This window comes from Drosophila suzukii (genome assembly GCF_043229965.1).
Source record: "Drosophila suzukii chromosome 2 unlocalized genomic scaffold, CBGP_Dsuzu_IsoJpt1.0 scf_2c, whole genome shotgun sequence".
Taxonomy (NCBI): Eukaryota; Metazoa; Arthropoda; class Insecta; order Diptera; family Drosophilidae; genus Drosophila; species Drosophila suzukii.
This window is the reverse complement of record NW_027255896.1, coordinates 10,888,215-10,903,857: the sequence shown is the minus strand read 5'-3', so window position 1 is coordinate 10,903,857 and position 15,643 is coordinate 10,888,215. Positions and strand designations below refer to the sequence as shown.

At 43.6% G+C, this 15,643-nt stretch overlaps 1 long non-coding RNA gene across 1 annotated transcript in view; it reads left to right on the top strand.

Annotated features, from left to right (window-relative positions):
- Nucleotides 1-1,370: 1,370 nt before the first annotated feature.
- LOC108019363 (uncharacterized) overlaps nucleotides 1,371-15,643 on the top strand; it is a 14,595-nt gene continuing 322 nt past the window's right edge. Inside the window, exons 1-5 of the long non-coding RNA XR_010654995.2 lie at nucleotides 1,371-1,473; nucleotides 14,612-14,687; nucleotides 14,749-14,814; nucleotides 14,868-15,199; nucleotides 15,352-15,643. The exon at nucleotides 15,352-15,643 is cut by the window's right edge and continues 322 nt beyond it. This is a non-coding gene — a long non-coding RNA (uncharacterized lncRNA). The remainder of the gene's footprint in view (nucleotides 1,474-14,611; nucleotides 14,688-14,748; nucleotides 14,815-14,867; nucleotides 15,200-15,351) is intronic.

Below are 15,643 nucleotides of genomic sequence, written 5' to 3'. Positions count from 1 at the left end.
AGAGAGAGACGGGGAAAATCGCTACAACTCGCTTTAGTGGAAAATTGAACCGCACACGCAAATCAATTCAACGCTGAATCGTTTTTATTCAGTATTTTTTACGAGTTTAGGGCATTTCTGTACTTTTTTTTTTTAATTTTTTATTGGTTCAGGACATATGAGCCTTCCCACGTCTCCAAATTTTTTTCCTTGTAGTGTGATCAACGTTTTTAAAGTTCACACGCAATGTAATGTTGACAAACGGAATACAAATCAATTGGAGCAATTTAAAAAAAAAGAGCCTGCTGGTGCACAAAGCATTAATGCAGAATCTATATACAGACACCAATTGCTCTGCCCGAACCCCTGCCTAACTTTTGTTGAAAACCTATTTAAGGTCATGTCCCAAGCTAACTTAGATTTCTCAACACATCCAACATGTGCCAACATCCAACATCGACAAAGAAATTAACATACACATAAATTGAATGTTCAACGAATGTTTTTATTTATGTAAATTATTAGTTTACAGTTTCCTTCTTGTCCTACGGATGCTTCGCCATCTTTCCCGCATCATCTGCAGTCCAGATCCGAGTCCCATTAGGCATATTGGACCTGAAAGTGGGAGCCGGATTGGGAACGGCGTTGTTCCGCCTGATGCTGCTGGAAGTCGTCCAAAATCTTGGTAATGACATAACCATCCGCTTTTCCGCTTTAGCTGCGAAGTATCTGTTAGAGGTGGAGTCCTGTGGTTTCCCAGTGGAGAACTCGCCGGAGATCGTTCTGGTGGTTCTGCTAAAAAGATACTTCTATTAGTACAACGTAACTAAATTCTTTTGGCCAGAACTTTCTTTGCGAGGACACGCCCGGCGGGATGTCCATGTAGGGACCGAAGTCCGACTCGGCATGTTCCACTCCAGCACTTCAACTATTCTGCAGATTTGCCTTGTTGTGGTATTGCTTTCTGTCGGTGAAGTCCTACAATAATGGGAACACTGCCAAAAAATAAACTTCCTATTGTTTGGGCCGCGGCTAACGGCGATCATTTAAATTAAACTCGTTTAAACATGGTATTTTTCTGGTATTCGCGGTGAAAAACAAACCCGACCTGGCGGACTCCGTTGATGTGAGTACTAGGCTTTTGCAAATGATTTAATCGTGAAAACAAATATTGCTTTCCTTTTGTTAAGGAAATTACCAACCTCCAGCTTATTTCCTTCCTGGCAACTGTTGCACCGAAACACACATTATTTATCTTAAGGAAAAGCAATTCGAAGGCGCATATATCTCAAAGGAAATTGTCGATACCCAAACTAGACTTCTGCGGTGCAAGGTTTTTCACAGAACTGCTAGATTTTCGCTCGGGACAGCACCGACTAGCTCCGGAATATCTCAGGGCGAAGTCCCCAATGTCCCAACAGTTCCCCAACATTGATATCGATATTTCACGTCTCACGATACTAAAGATTTCACACATATCTAACAGCAAAAAAGGTAAACAAAATCAAATTAAATCCACGGTCGGAATCACTGCTAGCGGTCTACGACTGCTCCATCTCCCCCACAGGGACAACGTACTCACACATTTCAGTTATTACAGACTTTTAATTAACACGTTAAGTATAATATTTACATTGGTACTCCTATAATCTGATTTATCTGTCTTTAGCCTTCATGACCAAAACTTGGCCGCCGTTTACAATTTTGCGCGGTCAAAGCAGAGAATACGTTTCCCACTGGAAAAGACTACAGGCGCCGCGAAAAATATGCTTTGCCATTCATGCATTGCACTATGGGGCATTTGACCACTTTGGTTGGCCAATATTAATAGCGCGCTCAATTTCAAAGATATCGGGATGAAACTTTACCAATCCTTTTTTTTTGCACTTTTAGGCAACATATATTTGAAAATGGATTGGATCGAACAGCACAAGAAAGGAAGTTAACTTCGGCAAGCCGAAGTTTGTATACCCTTGCAGTTATAATTATTAAATTTAAAAATACAAAGAATGATATTCCCAGTAGTTTAAGATAATATGTCAAAAAACACCGAAGCTATAATTTGTTTCATATTATTTTCCCACCAATTTTCCGATCGTTCCTATGGCAGCTATATGATATAGTCTTCAGATTTTGATAAAATTAAATTCGAAATCCAGAACTAACTAAAAAATGTTATTTCCAAGCGTAGGAGGTTATATGTTAAAAAACACCAAAGCTATAATTTGTTTCATATTATTTTCCCACCAATTTTTCGATCGTTGCTATAGTTGTCCGAGCCGGCTGTTTCCGACTTATATGCTACTTGCAAAAGAAGAAAGACTTGGAAAAGTTTCAGCTTGATAGCTTTTAAACTGAGAGACGAGTTTGCGTAGAAACGGACAGACAGACGGACATGGGTAGATGGACTCGTCTAGTGATGCTTTATAGGGTCGGAAAAGTCTCCTTCACTGCGTTGCAAACATCTGACTGAAAACATAATACCCTCTGCAAGAGTATAAAAATCCTATAGCTGCCATATAATTTTTTTTTTTTAGATATAAGATATCTACTAATCTTTTATCTAAAAAAGTAGTTTTAACGTTGATAATACCAAATTTAAAATTGTGTCGAAATTGGATAATAATATATTATAGTTTCCACTGGAACAATCTGCGACTTTAGGTGACCGCCAAGCTGTACATTTTTGTTGTATAGTTTCAAAAGTAAAATAGACCTGTTTTAAACAGTTTTAATAATAATTAACGATGCTAGGTCCGCTTTACCCACTTTCCGCGCAGCTACATTAGCCGCTTGGATCAACAAGGTTAAGTTGCCGCCCTCAGATGCTGCTAAATCTGCAGCTTGCCTTCTTCTGGATATACGAGGGTGGTCCGATAAGTACTTAGCCTCCAAAAGAAAAACGAAAATTTTGCAGAAGTAACGATTTATTTCTCAACATAATCTCCTTTTAGCTCGATACACTTGATCCAGCGATGCTCCAACTTCTTTAACCCGTCTGAAAAATACCTTTACTCTGTGGCGGCGACGACCTCTTCATTCGACGCAAATTTCTGTCTAGCGAGTGACTTTTTCAAGTTTGGAAACAAAAAGAAGTCACACGGGGCCAAATCTGGAGAATATGGTGGATGGGGTAGCAGTTCGTAGCCCAATTCGACCAATTTGCCTTGGAGAGGGTGGAAGTTTGAGCCGGTGCGTTGTCATGATGGAAGAGCTCTTTTTTCTTCGCCAAATGGGGCCGTCTTTTCTGCAATTCGGCGGCGAATAGGCCCAATAATTCGGCATAGTACAGCCCTGTGAACGTTTTGCCCTTCTGCAGATAGTCGATGTAGATCACACCTTGTGAATCCCAAAAAACGGTGGCCATCACCTTTCCGGCCTATGGGACAGTCTTTTTCGGAGCAGCTTCGCCGGGTGAAGTCCACTGTTTCGACTGTTCCTTGGTCTCTGGGGTGTACCAGTGGATCCATGTTTCGGCGACGGTCACGAAACGACGCAGAAACTCCTTCGGATTGCGCTCAAACAGCGTCAAACACTGCTCTGAAGTGGTCTCACGGTTGCGTTTGTTGTCCGGAGTGAGCAAACGCGGCACCAATCGCGTCGACAGCTTTCTCATGCCCAAAATTTCATACAGGATATGACCCACGCGGTCTTTTGACATGCCTACTTTCTCAGCTATCTTGCGTATCGTGGATTTTTGTCACGTTATCCTCCGTGGTAGCCGTTTTCGGAGCACCTGGGCGTGGCTCATCAAGAACCGACGTGCGACCACGTTGAAATTCGTTAAACCAATGTTTGTCGGTCGCCATCGAAGGAGAAGAGTCACCGTACACAGCATACAAGCGCTCTTTGATTTCGCTGCGCGATTTCCGATATTGCTCTTTGTCCATTTTTCTAAAATCCGCGGGCACGTCCGATTCCACACGCAGTCAGAACAAAACTACGAGTCCGAGTCGGATGACAGTAAATTTCGATAGTAAATTTCTCTTGCGATAGTGACGCCATCGGGCGGTGAGGCTATGTACTTATCGGACTGCCCTCGTATAAAACGCCTTGGTAAAGGTGCCTAAAATATTGTAAATTCAAATATTTCTAGCCTAAACAATCTTATAGACACCTTTAATAGGGCTTACCGTAAGGCCCTGAAAAAATTATGTCCGGTTAGCGCAACCAGGGTAACCAAGAAAAGGAAGCCACCTAGGTGGTCTTCCGAACTTGGAGCCCTCAGAAAAAGCGCGCGCAAGCTTTTAAATCAAGCCAAATCACTCACATAGCATTGAGGAGTCATGGCAAAAATACAAAGTCAGTTTCGCAGTCTACAACAGGCGCAGTATTGCCCTGACATAGAGGGTACATACAATGCATTACACTTACTCAGAACTCCACCTTATGTGGGTGTGCTTGATGTAGCACTCTGACAGTTCATCGATAACCTCTAGCAAAGAGTCAATAAAAGTCCTCTTTGAAGTCCATTTCCCAGGTTGTCATCGTAGAATAGTGGACACGGAGTGATCGGGGAAGCTCAGTTCCCGTCTATCTCCCTAGCAGAAGGAACCTTAAATGGGCCGTTAACAGTTTCATGCCCTTTAAGTCCGGATGCCCAGATAGAATCATAACCGCTTAGCTGGCCATCCCAGGAAAATACTCGATAAATTGACTCCGCCAGGTTTTAAAAATTATCTTCGATACCGGTATTAACCCGGAAATGTGGCTACGCAGCAAGGTGGTGTTTATTCCTTAAGCGGGTAATCCCTCTCACTGCACCCGCAAAGACTTCAGACCGAGCAGTCTCTCATCGTGAACGAATGACCGACTACATAGTTTACTTATCAGACTGGACAGGCAAAAATGGACTGGGATAACTCCAAAAAGGGATAAATTCTCTTCACTAGGAACTATAAAATCCTTAAAATAATTCTCTTATCTCTTTGGGGAGAAACATTGAGACTAGGTGACAAATCCAAATACCTCGGCCATATCCTAGATAGAAAGCGAGACTGTAAGTCTAACGTCGCCAACAGGCGACAACACTCTACGCGTGCCGAAAAGACGTTGGGCTTAAATGGTTCATGTCACCTATGATACCTCTACACAGCGTTCTTATGCTCGATACTCCTATACGGCGTATCGATCTGGTGGCCTGCAATGTCAAATAGAGAATGTTTAAACCAAACTTCTTAAATCTCGCAGCACTCAACAGTTCTGGCCAATATAGATACCAAAGCCAGAGAACTATACACCCTCGATAGAACACAGTACGCCCTAGCAGCCCGACTCTCGATAGCCCATAACGATTTATGAAGAAGCTGCAGAGATGAGGAAGAGAAGCAGATGATACAAAACCCCTTCTACTACTGTCCATACTTTGCGATACTTTGGCTGATATTTCTTTGAAGACATCTCACGTCTAAACAAGCTTCACTCAAAAGTCATTCACAGGACCCACATCCAGCTAGGATTCCCCTGGTAGTGTGTTCAGCAAAAATGTATTTTTTATAAAATTTGTTTAAATATTTCTGTGCTTCTCTCTTTTCAAATTGCAAACACTGTTGTTCGAATATACATTTTCCATGCGCCAATACCTTATGGACGGTCATAGACTTCATTGTAATACATACCAATACATAAATTATACCTTTCGCCTGACTCAAATTGGGTTCTAGGTAGTATTACACAAATTTGATATGAAGGAGTTTGTAGTTGGTAGTTTCGAGGTAGACGGGTTCTGTTCGAGACCCGTGTTAGATTCCATGCGAGATTATTTTGGTGCAGTGTATGTTTTTTATGGTAAGCCGCTTTCTGTTTTATTATTTCATCTTTAACCGGCGGTGTGCCAAGATCCCTGTGGATGTTTTCGTTTCGAACATACCATGGTGCCCCAGTGATTGTTCGCAATATTATTGATAGTGAGCGCTTTATATCAATGTTGCCGTTGCTTGCACTCCCCCAAAGCTGGGAGCAGTAAGTCCAAATGGGCTGAAGAGTGGAATGGTAGAGCAGAACCTGGAGGTCCAGACACAGGGGTGATCGAAAGTTTATAATCCAGGGTAGGCTACTAGCTCTAAGCTTGAGATGTACGTTGAGGTAGACGCCGAGATAAGTTACATCGTTGGTTTGAGGAAGCTGCTTCCTGTTCAAAGTTAGCGGGGGCCACGATTGTCTGTTGAGAGTTAACGTTAATTGTTTACACATTTGTATATTAATTTTGATTCGCCAGTCTGATAGAGGTGAGTTTATTTTTGATTTCATCTGACTTCAAATCTCTTGGTAGATAACACAGGTAACAAGACCACCTTTATAACATCTGTGTTGAACTAATAAGCTTTTTTATTAGTTATTGCTAAATTAAAAAATACGAATTTCAGGTTGCTTTAGCTGTATGCTTGTTAACAATTTATTTGCGAAAAAGACTACAGCAGGCGAGACGAGAGTGCATTTAATGTCGAGATCAGAATTCGTACTGATTTACAAAGGGACAGCCAGCCGAAAGCTGGGCCGAAAAATGCAAGTACACAAAAGACGAGAGAGCTAGATAAAGAGAGCTACCTTTCGCGATGCCATTAATATAAGAGATCGAATTAAGAAGTTAGTTGGCTGCTGCGGCTGCGTGACCCGACATACTCCCCCCGTTGGAAGCCTGGGCTTCAACATTATCCTTAAGGGGTAGCAGACACAGCTTGTTTACTGCTCGCTTTGTCACTCCTGATGCTGTCTTCAGAACGGCAACTCGAGCAACCCCATCTCCACCGAAGAGAAGCTCGATCACTCTGGCGAGGGGCCACTTCATGGGAGGCAAGTTTTCGTCCTTAACCAGAACTAGGTCATCGACAACCAGGCCAGGTTTTGGGGTGCGCCACTTGGAGCGCTGTTGTAGCAATGTTAGGTATTCTTCCTTCCATCGGGACCAAAAGATCTGCTGCAAGTAAGCCACGCGTTGCCATCCATCCAAGCGATTGAAGTTAAGACTGGTCACATCCGAAATGTGACACACCAGGTTCCGCAACTCCTCAAAGGCTAAAACAGCAGTGCCAACAGCGCGGTAGAAATGATGCTTAGCGATCTTTACAGCCGCTTCCCAAAGACCGCCAAAGTGAGGCGACCTAGGAGGAATGAAACACCAATCAATAGCCTCAGCTAGGCAAAAGTCCAATGTAGCTCTCTGATGATCACTGCTGAGGAAAAGACGCCTTAGTTCGAGCAGCTCATTGCGAGCTCCAACAAAGTTGGTTGCATTATCAGACCAAATCTGCCGCGGCCTTCTTCTAGTGCATATAAATCGTTTGAGGCCATGTAGAAACGATACCGTAGAGAGATCCTTGACCAACTCCAGATGAATAGCCTTCGTGGCGAAGCAAATGAAGACACAAACGTAGCATTTTACTGGAGGCTTGCTTCGCACCTCTGACTTGTAGAGAAATGGCCCGCAAAAGTCAATGCCAGTGACTTCCAATGCATGAGATCCATCAAGTCGTTCCTTTGGAAGATCCGCCATTATATGCTCCACTACTCGAGGCTTCATTCGAAAGCATCTAATGCATTTGTTTACCGCCTTCATTACCGTCTTTCTCCCCCCAATAGGCCAATGTTGGGATCGAATTATGCCAAGTAATGCCCGTGGCCCAGTGTGCAGATTGCGTTCATGAAAGTGAGTAATAATGGCAATAGTGACCGAATGACTCCGTGGTAATATAATTGGATGACGCCCATTAAAATCCAGAGAAGAATTCTTCAGCCGGCCATCCACTCTAAGAAGCCCAAATTGGTCAATGAATGGCGAAAGAGATGCGAGCGAGCTGGAGGAGTGCACCATTCCCTTTGACTGCAATGATTTGATGTCATCCCATAAATGTGAGCGCTGGACAAGACGAAGCAACAGCAACAGAACAACAACTCCATCCAAAACAGCCGACACATTGGAGCACCACTTTCTAAGCTTAAATTTTCCCTTGGCTAGAAGTTTTGATGCCTGATCCATAATAATGACTGCCTCTTCCTTGGACTTGGCTCCAGATATCAAATCATCCACATAAAAATCGCGACGAATGACCTCAGCCCCAAGCGGAAACGCTGTATGCTCGTCTGCTGCCAACTGATGCATAGCTCGCACAGCCAGAAATGATGCTGGCTTCGTGCCATAAGTAACGGTGTCTAGCTTAAACACCCGCAATTGATCCTGGGGGGAGTCCCTCCACAAAATGCATTGCAAATGGCTGTCCTCAGGCTGAACCCTAACACAACGGTACATTTTGCAAATGTCTCCTGTGATTGCTACTGGGTGTGAACGAAACCGTAGAAGAATCTGGAACAGCTTAGGCTGAATAACAGGGCCTGCCATAAGAACATCGTTGAGAGAATAGCCTGAGGAACTGGCCGCCGATCCATCAAAAACTACGCGAAGCTTTGTAGTGGAGCTATCTTCCTTTATGACGCAATGATGAGGCAAGAAATATCGGCACAACCCGATGTCAGAGGCAGAAACTGATGACATGTGTCCTAGATCGAGATATTCTTTTATGAATGCTGCATATTGAGCCTTCAAAGATGGCTGACGATTCAACTTTCTCTCTAGGGACAAAATCTTCGATAAGCTTGCTGGTAGGACTCTCCCAAAAGATCTAGATTAAACTTGGCAGGCAGCCGAACAGAATAGTCACCAGCTGGCAAACGATTGACGTGTCTTACGAAATGTGCTTCACAGTCCAATTCTTCCTTAGTAGCGCGTATAATTGGCTCGGCGCAGCTTTCCACTTCCCAAAATCGTCGAAGAAGATCATCTAACCGATCGAAACTATTCTCTCTACTAGCGAGAAGTTCATCTTGAGACGACATTAAAACCGAGCCATTGGAAAGGCCATAGCCTCCAGAAACAACCCAACCCAGACGCGTCTTTTGAATTAGGGGTAATCCAGGTGGGAGCTTGATTTGGCCAACGCACAACATCTCGAAAAAGAGGCTGGCTCCGATTAAAAGATCCACCCGCTGGGGAGCATAAAAACTTGGGTCAGCTAACTGTATATTTTTGGGTATGTTCCAGCTGCCAATGTCGACGTTGAAGCTAGGCGGTCGCTCTGTTATGTTCGGAGCAATCACCGCGGTAATGTTGGCCGAGTATTCGGAAGTTCGGGACTGAATCGTAATATTGACCGAGTGACCGTCCGTCACAAAACTGGAATCTCCAACTCCAGCTACAGATGCTGAGGATTTTACTTTCTTTACTTGAAGCTGATTTGCGAATCGGGACGTTATTAGATGCAGTTGGGAGCCCGAATCGAGTAGAGCTCGACAGGGAACGAAAACCCCAGAACGGTTTTTTACTAAAATGCTAGCCGTTGCTAAGAGCACAATATCATTACTAAATTCCTGTGCAATAAGAGCAGTCGAAGTGGAAGGCAGTGCAGAGGGTGAAGCAGAAGGAAGTGCTTCTTGAAGCTGTGCTCCTTCTTGCGAAGGAAAAGAAGGTGAGTTTCCCAGGTGAAGCAGGGTGTGGTGCTTAGATCCGCATGAACGACAACTACTAGAGTTGCATTGCCGAACTTGATGACCAACCTTAAGACAATTTATGCAAAGACCGAGCCGCTTCGCTTCTTGAAGCCTATTCGCAGGAGACAGGATTTTAAAATTCTGACAATAAGAAATGGAATGCCCTGTATCATTACAGAATATACAAATCCAGGGGTTAGCGTTCGAGGCAACAAATGCTGATCTACGCGCATTGGGTATTCTGTTACTTCCCACCTGATTGCCCGGCGTATAGTTTGCCATGGCGAAATCCATAGTCTCCAACGTCCTGCATCGCTGCTCCAGAAATGATGCCATTGACTCCCACGTAGGAATTAAATTGACGAAGGCAGGGTCCTCTAAACGCTCTTCCCACTTTGCCTGACTTGCCGGATCCAACCTTTGGAACAGAACTTGGACGATGATGCATCCTGCGATTTGTTCTGTCGTGCCCAGTCCCTTGAGAGCACGAATATGAGCATTGAATTTATCGGACAGATCCCGAAGTGTCGAGACGGAACCACTCTGCACCGCCTTTAGTCCCAGGATCTCAATAATGTGTGCCTGAAAAACCAAACGTCGATTATCAAATCTATTTTTCAGCAAATCTAAAGCAATTGCGTAGTTGCCATCCGAAATTTCCAATGAGCGAATAGTTTCCAACGCTGCGTCCCTCAGGCATGATCGTAGATGCTGCAGCTTTTCTACGTTGGTGAGGTCCGGATGACTATCTATGATCGTGGTAAACATAGAATAAAAGTCAGACCAATTTGCATAACCTCCAGCGAATTTTGGAAGCTCCAGTGGGGGCAGCAATGCTGCCCTATGTCGAGGCTGACGCTGCTGGGGGCCGAAAACTCCCGGAGTGATGCCGTCAGCAAAAGTTGAATGCGAAAGAAGCTGTGAGGTGCGCTTTGAAATTTCGGATCGAACCGATGACTTCAGAGTTACGAGAATGTCATCAAATTTCTCACTTAAATCACTTTCAATTTCCTCTAAATCCAACTCTTCGAGCTCACCGAGCACCTTTTTAAATGACTCTTGAAGCTCATCAATCATCTCTAACCTCACATGAAGACCGGATTCGTCGCATGAAGTTAACGCCGCACCTGATAGGGAATCCACTAAGCGCTCCACTCTATTAAATAAAGCCGTTGCCTTGCGCTTTAAAAATATTGCCCTGTTTGCATCAGCGGTAACATCTCCAAAAGCTCCCGTAGGCATGGCTACAACAACAACAGCAGACGAAATGCCCGAAATTCGGCTCCAGCGGGAAGATGAGCGCAAAGCAAACGAGGGAATAACAGCCCGTTACTTGGCTATGTACGCTTCTATGTATAGCTGATTTTGCGCCTTATATGTAAATTTCCGCAATCACCAACTGCTATTTATTTATAGCGCTCACTGCATTTAAGGCCTTATGATTGTTGCTACGCCAATGCACCGCAGAAGCAAGAATGAAAAAAGTCAATAAATAGACTTATATGATTTGCACTTAGTATTATTTATGCACAAATCACGTCGGGGTCACCAATGTTGAACTAATAAGCTTTTTTATTAGTTATTGCTAAATTAAAAAATACGAATTTCAGGTTGCTTTAGCTTTATGCTTGTTAACAATTTATTTGCGAAAAAGACTACAGCAGGCGAGACGAGAGTGCATTTAATGTCGAGATCAGAATTCGTACTGATTTACAAAGGGACAGCCAGCCGAAAGCTGGGCCGAAAAATGCAAGTACACAAAAGACGAGAGAGCTAGATAAAGAGAGCTACCTTTCGCGATGCCATTAATATAAGAGATCGAATTAAGAAGTTAGTTGGCTGCTGCGGCTGCGTGACCCGACAATCTGATTTCATCTGACTTCAAATCTCTTGGTAGATAACACAGGTAACAAGACCACCTTTATAACAAAAAACCACAGGAAGGTGTTTGACTTCACTCTCATCTCTGACTCAAAAAATACTGATATATATAAACAGTCATTAGCTTCGACACCAACATTCCAATCAATTACCGAAACTATCGAAAGCTAAACTAAATATCCTAGGCAGATTCATACCAGAGAACCCTCAAATTTTTTCAAAGCTTTATGATTCGCCCTAGTAAAGGTGCCTAAAATATTGTAGATTCAAATAATTCTAGCCTAAACAATTATGTCCGATTAGAGCAACCAGGGGAACCAAGAAAAGAAAGCCACCTAGGTAGTCTTCCGAACTTGGAGACCTCAGAAAAAGCGCGCGCAAGTTTTTAAATCTAGCCAAATCACTCACATAACAATGAGGAGTCATGGCAATAATACAAAGTCAGTTTCGCAGTCTACAACAGGCGCAGTATTTCACTAACGTAGAGGGTACATACAAGGCATTACACTTACTCAGAACTCCAACTTATGTGGGTGTGCTTGATGTAGCACTCTGACAGTTCATAGACAACCTTTTGCGAAGAGTCAATAGAAGTCCTCTTTGAAGTCCATTTCCCAGGTTGTCATCGTGGAATAGTGGACACGGAGTGATCGGGGAAGCTCAATTCTCGTCTATCTCCCTAGCAGAAGGAACATTAAATGGGCTGTTAACAGTTTCATGCCCTTTAAGTCCGGATGTCTAGATGGAATCATACCCGCTCGGCTCGCCATCCCCGAAAAATACTCGCTAAACTGGCTCCGCCAGACTTTCAAAATTATCTTAGATACCGGTATTAACACGGAAATGTGGCTACGCAGCAAGGTGGTGTTCAATCCTAAAGCGGGGTATCCCTCTCACTGCACCCGCAAAGACTTCAGACCGAGCAGTCTCTCATCGTTTATGCTAAAAACAGCTTGAAAGACTAAACGATCGTCATATACAAAACCAAATCCCACAAGTTAAGGTGAGTTAATTTTTGATTTCATCTTTTCATCAAATCTCTTGGTGATAACAAACCCACCATTATAAAGAAAAACCACAGGAAGGTCTTTGACCTCGTCCTGATCTCTGACTCAAAAAATACCAATATATAGAAACAGTCATTAGCTTCGACACTAATATTCCAATCAATTACCGAAACTATCGGAAACTAAATACCCTAGGCAGATTCATATCAGAGAACCCTCTTATTTTTATAGGGCCTTACGAGGGTGGTCCGATAAGTACTTAGCCTCCAAAAGAAAAACAAAAATTTTGGAAAAGTGGCGATTTATTTCTTAACATAATCTCCTTTTAGCTCGATACACTTGACCCAGCGATGCTCCAACTTCTTTAACCCGTCTGAAAAAATACGTTTTCTCGAGGTCTGCAAAATATGCCTTTGTGGCGGCGACGACCTCCTCATTCGACGCAATTTTGTGTCCAGCGAGTGACTTTTTCAAGTTTGGAAACAAAAAGAAGTCACACGGGGCCAAATCTGGAGAATATGGTATGTGGGGTAGCATTTCGTTGCCCAATTCGACCAATTTGGCCTTGGAGAGAGCGGATCTGTGAGCCGGTACGCGTTCATGATGGAAGAGCAAAATGGGGCCGTATATTCTGCAATTCGGCGGCGAATCGGCCCAATAATTCGGCATAGTACAGCCCTGTGACTGTTTTGCCCTTCTCCAGGTAGTCGATGTAGATCACACCTTGTGAATCCCAAAAAACGGTGGCCATCACCTTTCCGGCCTATGGGACAGTCCTCGCCTTCTTCGGAGCAGGTTCGCCGGGTGAAGTCCACTGTTTTGACTGTTTCTTGGTCTCTGGTGTGTACCAGTGGATCCATGTTTCGTCGACGGTCACGAAACGACGCAGAAACTCCTTCAATTGCGCTTAAGCAGCGTCAAACACTGCTCTGAAGTGGTCTTACGGTTGCGTTTGTTGTCCGGAGTGAGCAAACGCGGCACCCATCGCGCCGACAGCTTTCTCATGCCCAAAATTTCATGCAGGATATGACCCACGCGGTCTTTTGACATGCGTACTGTCTCAGCTATCTCGCGTATCTTTAATCGGCGGTCTGGCAATACGAGATCGTGGATGATTGTCACGTTATCCTCCGTGGTAGCCGTTTTCGGGGCACCTGGGCGTGGCTCATCAAAAACCGACGTGCGACCACGTTGAAACTTGTTAAACCAATTTTTGACGGTCGCCATCGAAGGAGAAGAGTCACGGTACACAGCATCCAAACGCTCTTTGATTTCGCTACGCGATTTCCCTTCCAAAAACAAGAATCGAATCACAGACCGATATTGCTCTTTCTCCATTTTTCTAAAATCCGCTGACACGTCCGATTCCACACGCAGTCAAAACAAAACTACGAGTCCGATTCGGCTGAAATTTCGACAGTAGCCGTCTACGAGAATGTACGAATGCACGATAGTAAATTTCTCTTGCGATAGTGACGCCATCGGGCAGTGAGGCTAAGTACTTATCGGACTGCCCTTGTATTTCCTCTTGCCTGGAAGGTCAGAGATGGACGGCCGACCGACTAAGGATTTTGAAACTCCTATGACTGTTTCGGTTTGAAGCCAACTAGCATGATATTTCTGAAATAACTTCAAATTCGATTTGCATTTGCTCCATAGTTTGTGTAAGCGGTAGCAAACTGTTCTACTTCTCGCGACCAAAGTCTTTCCCAATTGTCTAGGTCAAAATTAGCTACTTTGGCTTTGAAAAAAGTTAGAATAGCATCTTCTTTGGCCTTATTGGTTGCATTTTCTTTCCATATGAAAAAGAACTCAAAGTTCCAAAACTTGAGGTTATTTACTAAGAATGTAAATTTAAGAAAAAGTGGCAATAAGTGCATACATTTGAACAAGAATTAAATACTGTGCAAATCTTAATATCTTGCTCTATTTAAACTTAAGATTTCTTATTAAAAAAAGCGTAAAAGACAACTCACTTAAACAATTAATTACGAGGACAACACGACAGATTTCAACCGTTTGAACACACAAACATTTATTACTTCTTGAAAAGCTTTTAAATTGTTATTTTGTATACTTTAAAAATGCACGGCGAAAGTGTAACTTCACAAACACTTGGCTTGCATCACAACCAGCTGATTTTACAGCTGTTATGTTAACAGAGACGCCGTCTATCGAATTTCCTGAAACGTGACATTGAAGATTGGTCTTCTGCTAATGGATACTCAAATTTTTTTTTTTAATTTAACGTCTTTTCAAAAAAGGGTTTAGAGCTCGTATATAATGTCGGTTCACCTAATCCTGAGGAGCTTCAGGGGAAAAGCAGGGACAGGCCAAACGGTAAGTAATATACGCTGTAAGCTATACCAATAAGAACTTACAATCGCGACATTTCTTACAGGCTAACGACGAGGACAAATAAGGCTCTCGGGTCTAGTTCGGGATAAATTAACAATAAAAAAAAGAGGTACATAAAGCCATGGATTTAACATACGTATAATTAACGATTTCAAATTTCAGCCACATCTGGGCTATACATAAAGGGCGATTATAGCAAGGGCCAAAGACTTCTCCGTCGGAGGCCAGCGGCGATAAAGGTCCAAAATGGAAAAACAGGCGTAATACGGGAGTTGCGTAATTGGGCAGACCGACAAAAAAAATGGCGGGACTAGTACCACTGCGCGATATGGTTGCTGACGTTCCCAAAGCTGAGGTGGACGTAGTAGTCCGGAACGGACTCACCGGGAAATGTTAGCGTCGGCGGCGACTAAGGAAGTAATTATGTGTGGTCCAAGTATTTCCAACCGGGTCAAACGGACACCGGTTGCCTGCAGCCAAGTCGTGGCTCGTCGGTAAGGCGAAACTCTGCATCCGTCGTGAAGCTCCGAAATAAATATGCCGGCGTCCTTTGTGTTGGGACCCTGGTTGCCCTACGAATGATTATTCATAATTTAAGGAATAAAATACCTCATCTAACCACTCACTCACTTTTCTTCCGTCCTAGGCACACACACTTATTTCGGGCTCCCTCCTGTCTGATTGGCAATATGGCTGTGGCTGACTAAGAAAATCTTCGCCATTTTCTAAGCAAAACCTAGACGATTTTCGGAACTGCAAGCGGACAAGAAACAAGGACAAAAATAGGATGACTAAGTGGAGAGTGATTGGGATGACGAGCCGAAAGCCAGAGATCCCGAACGCCAACAAAACTTGCGGACATTATGACGTACCAAAAAGCATCATGGTGGCCAGGAACCCGGGGCACTCACAAAGTGGTGTCTAAACAGCTCTCGACG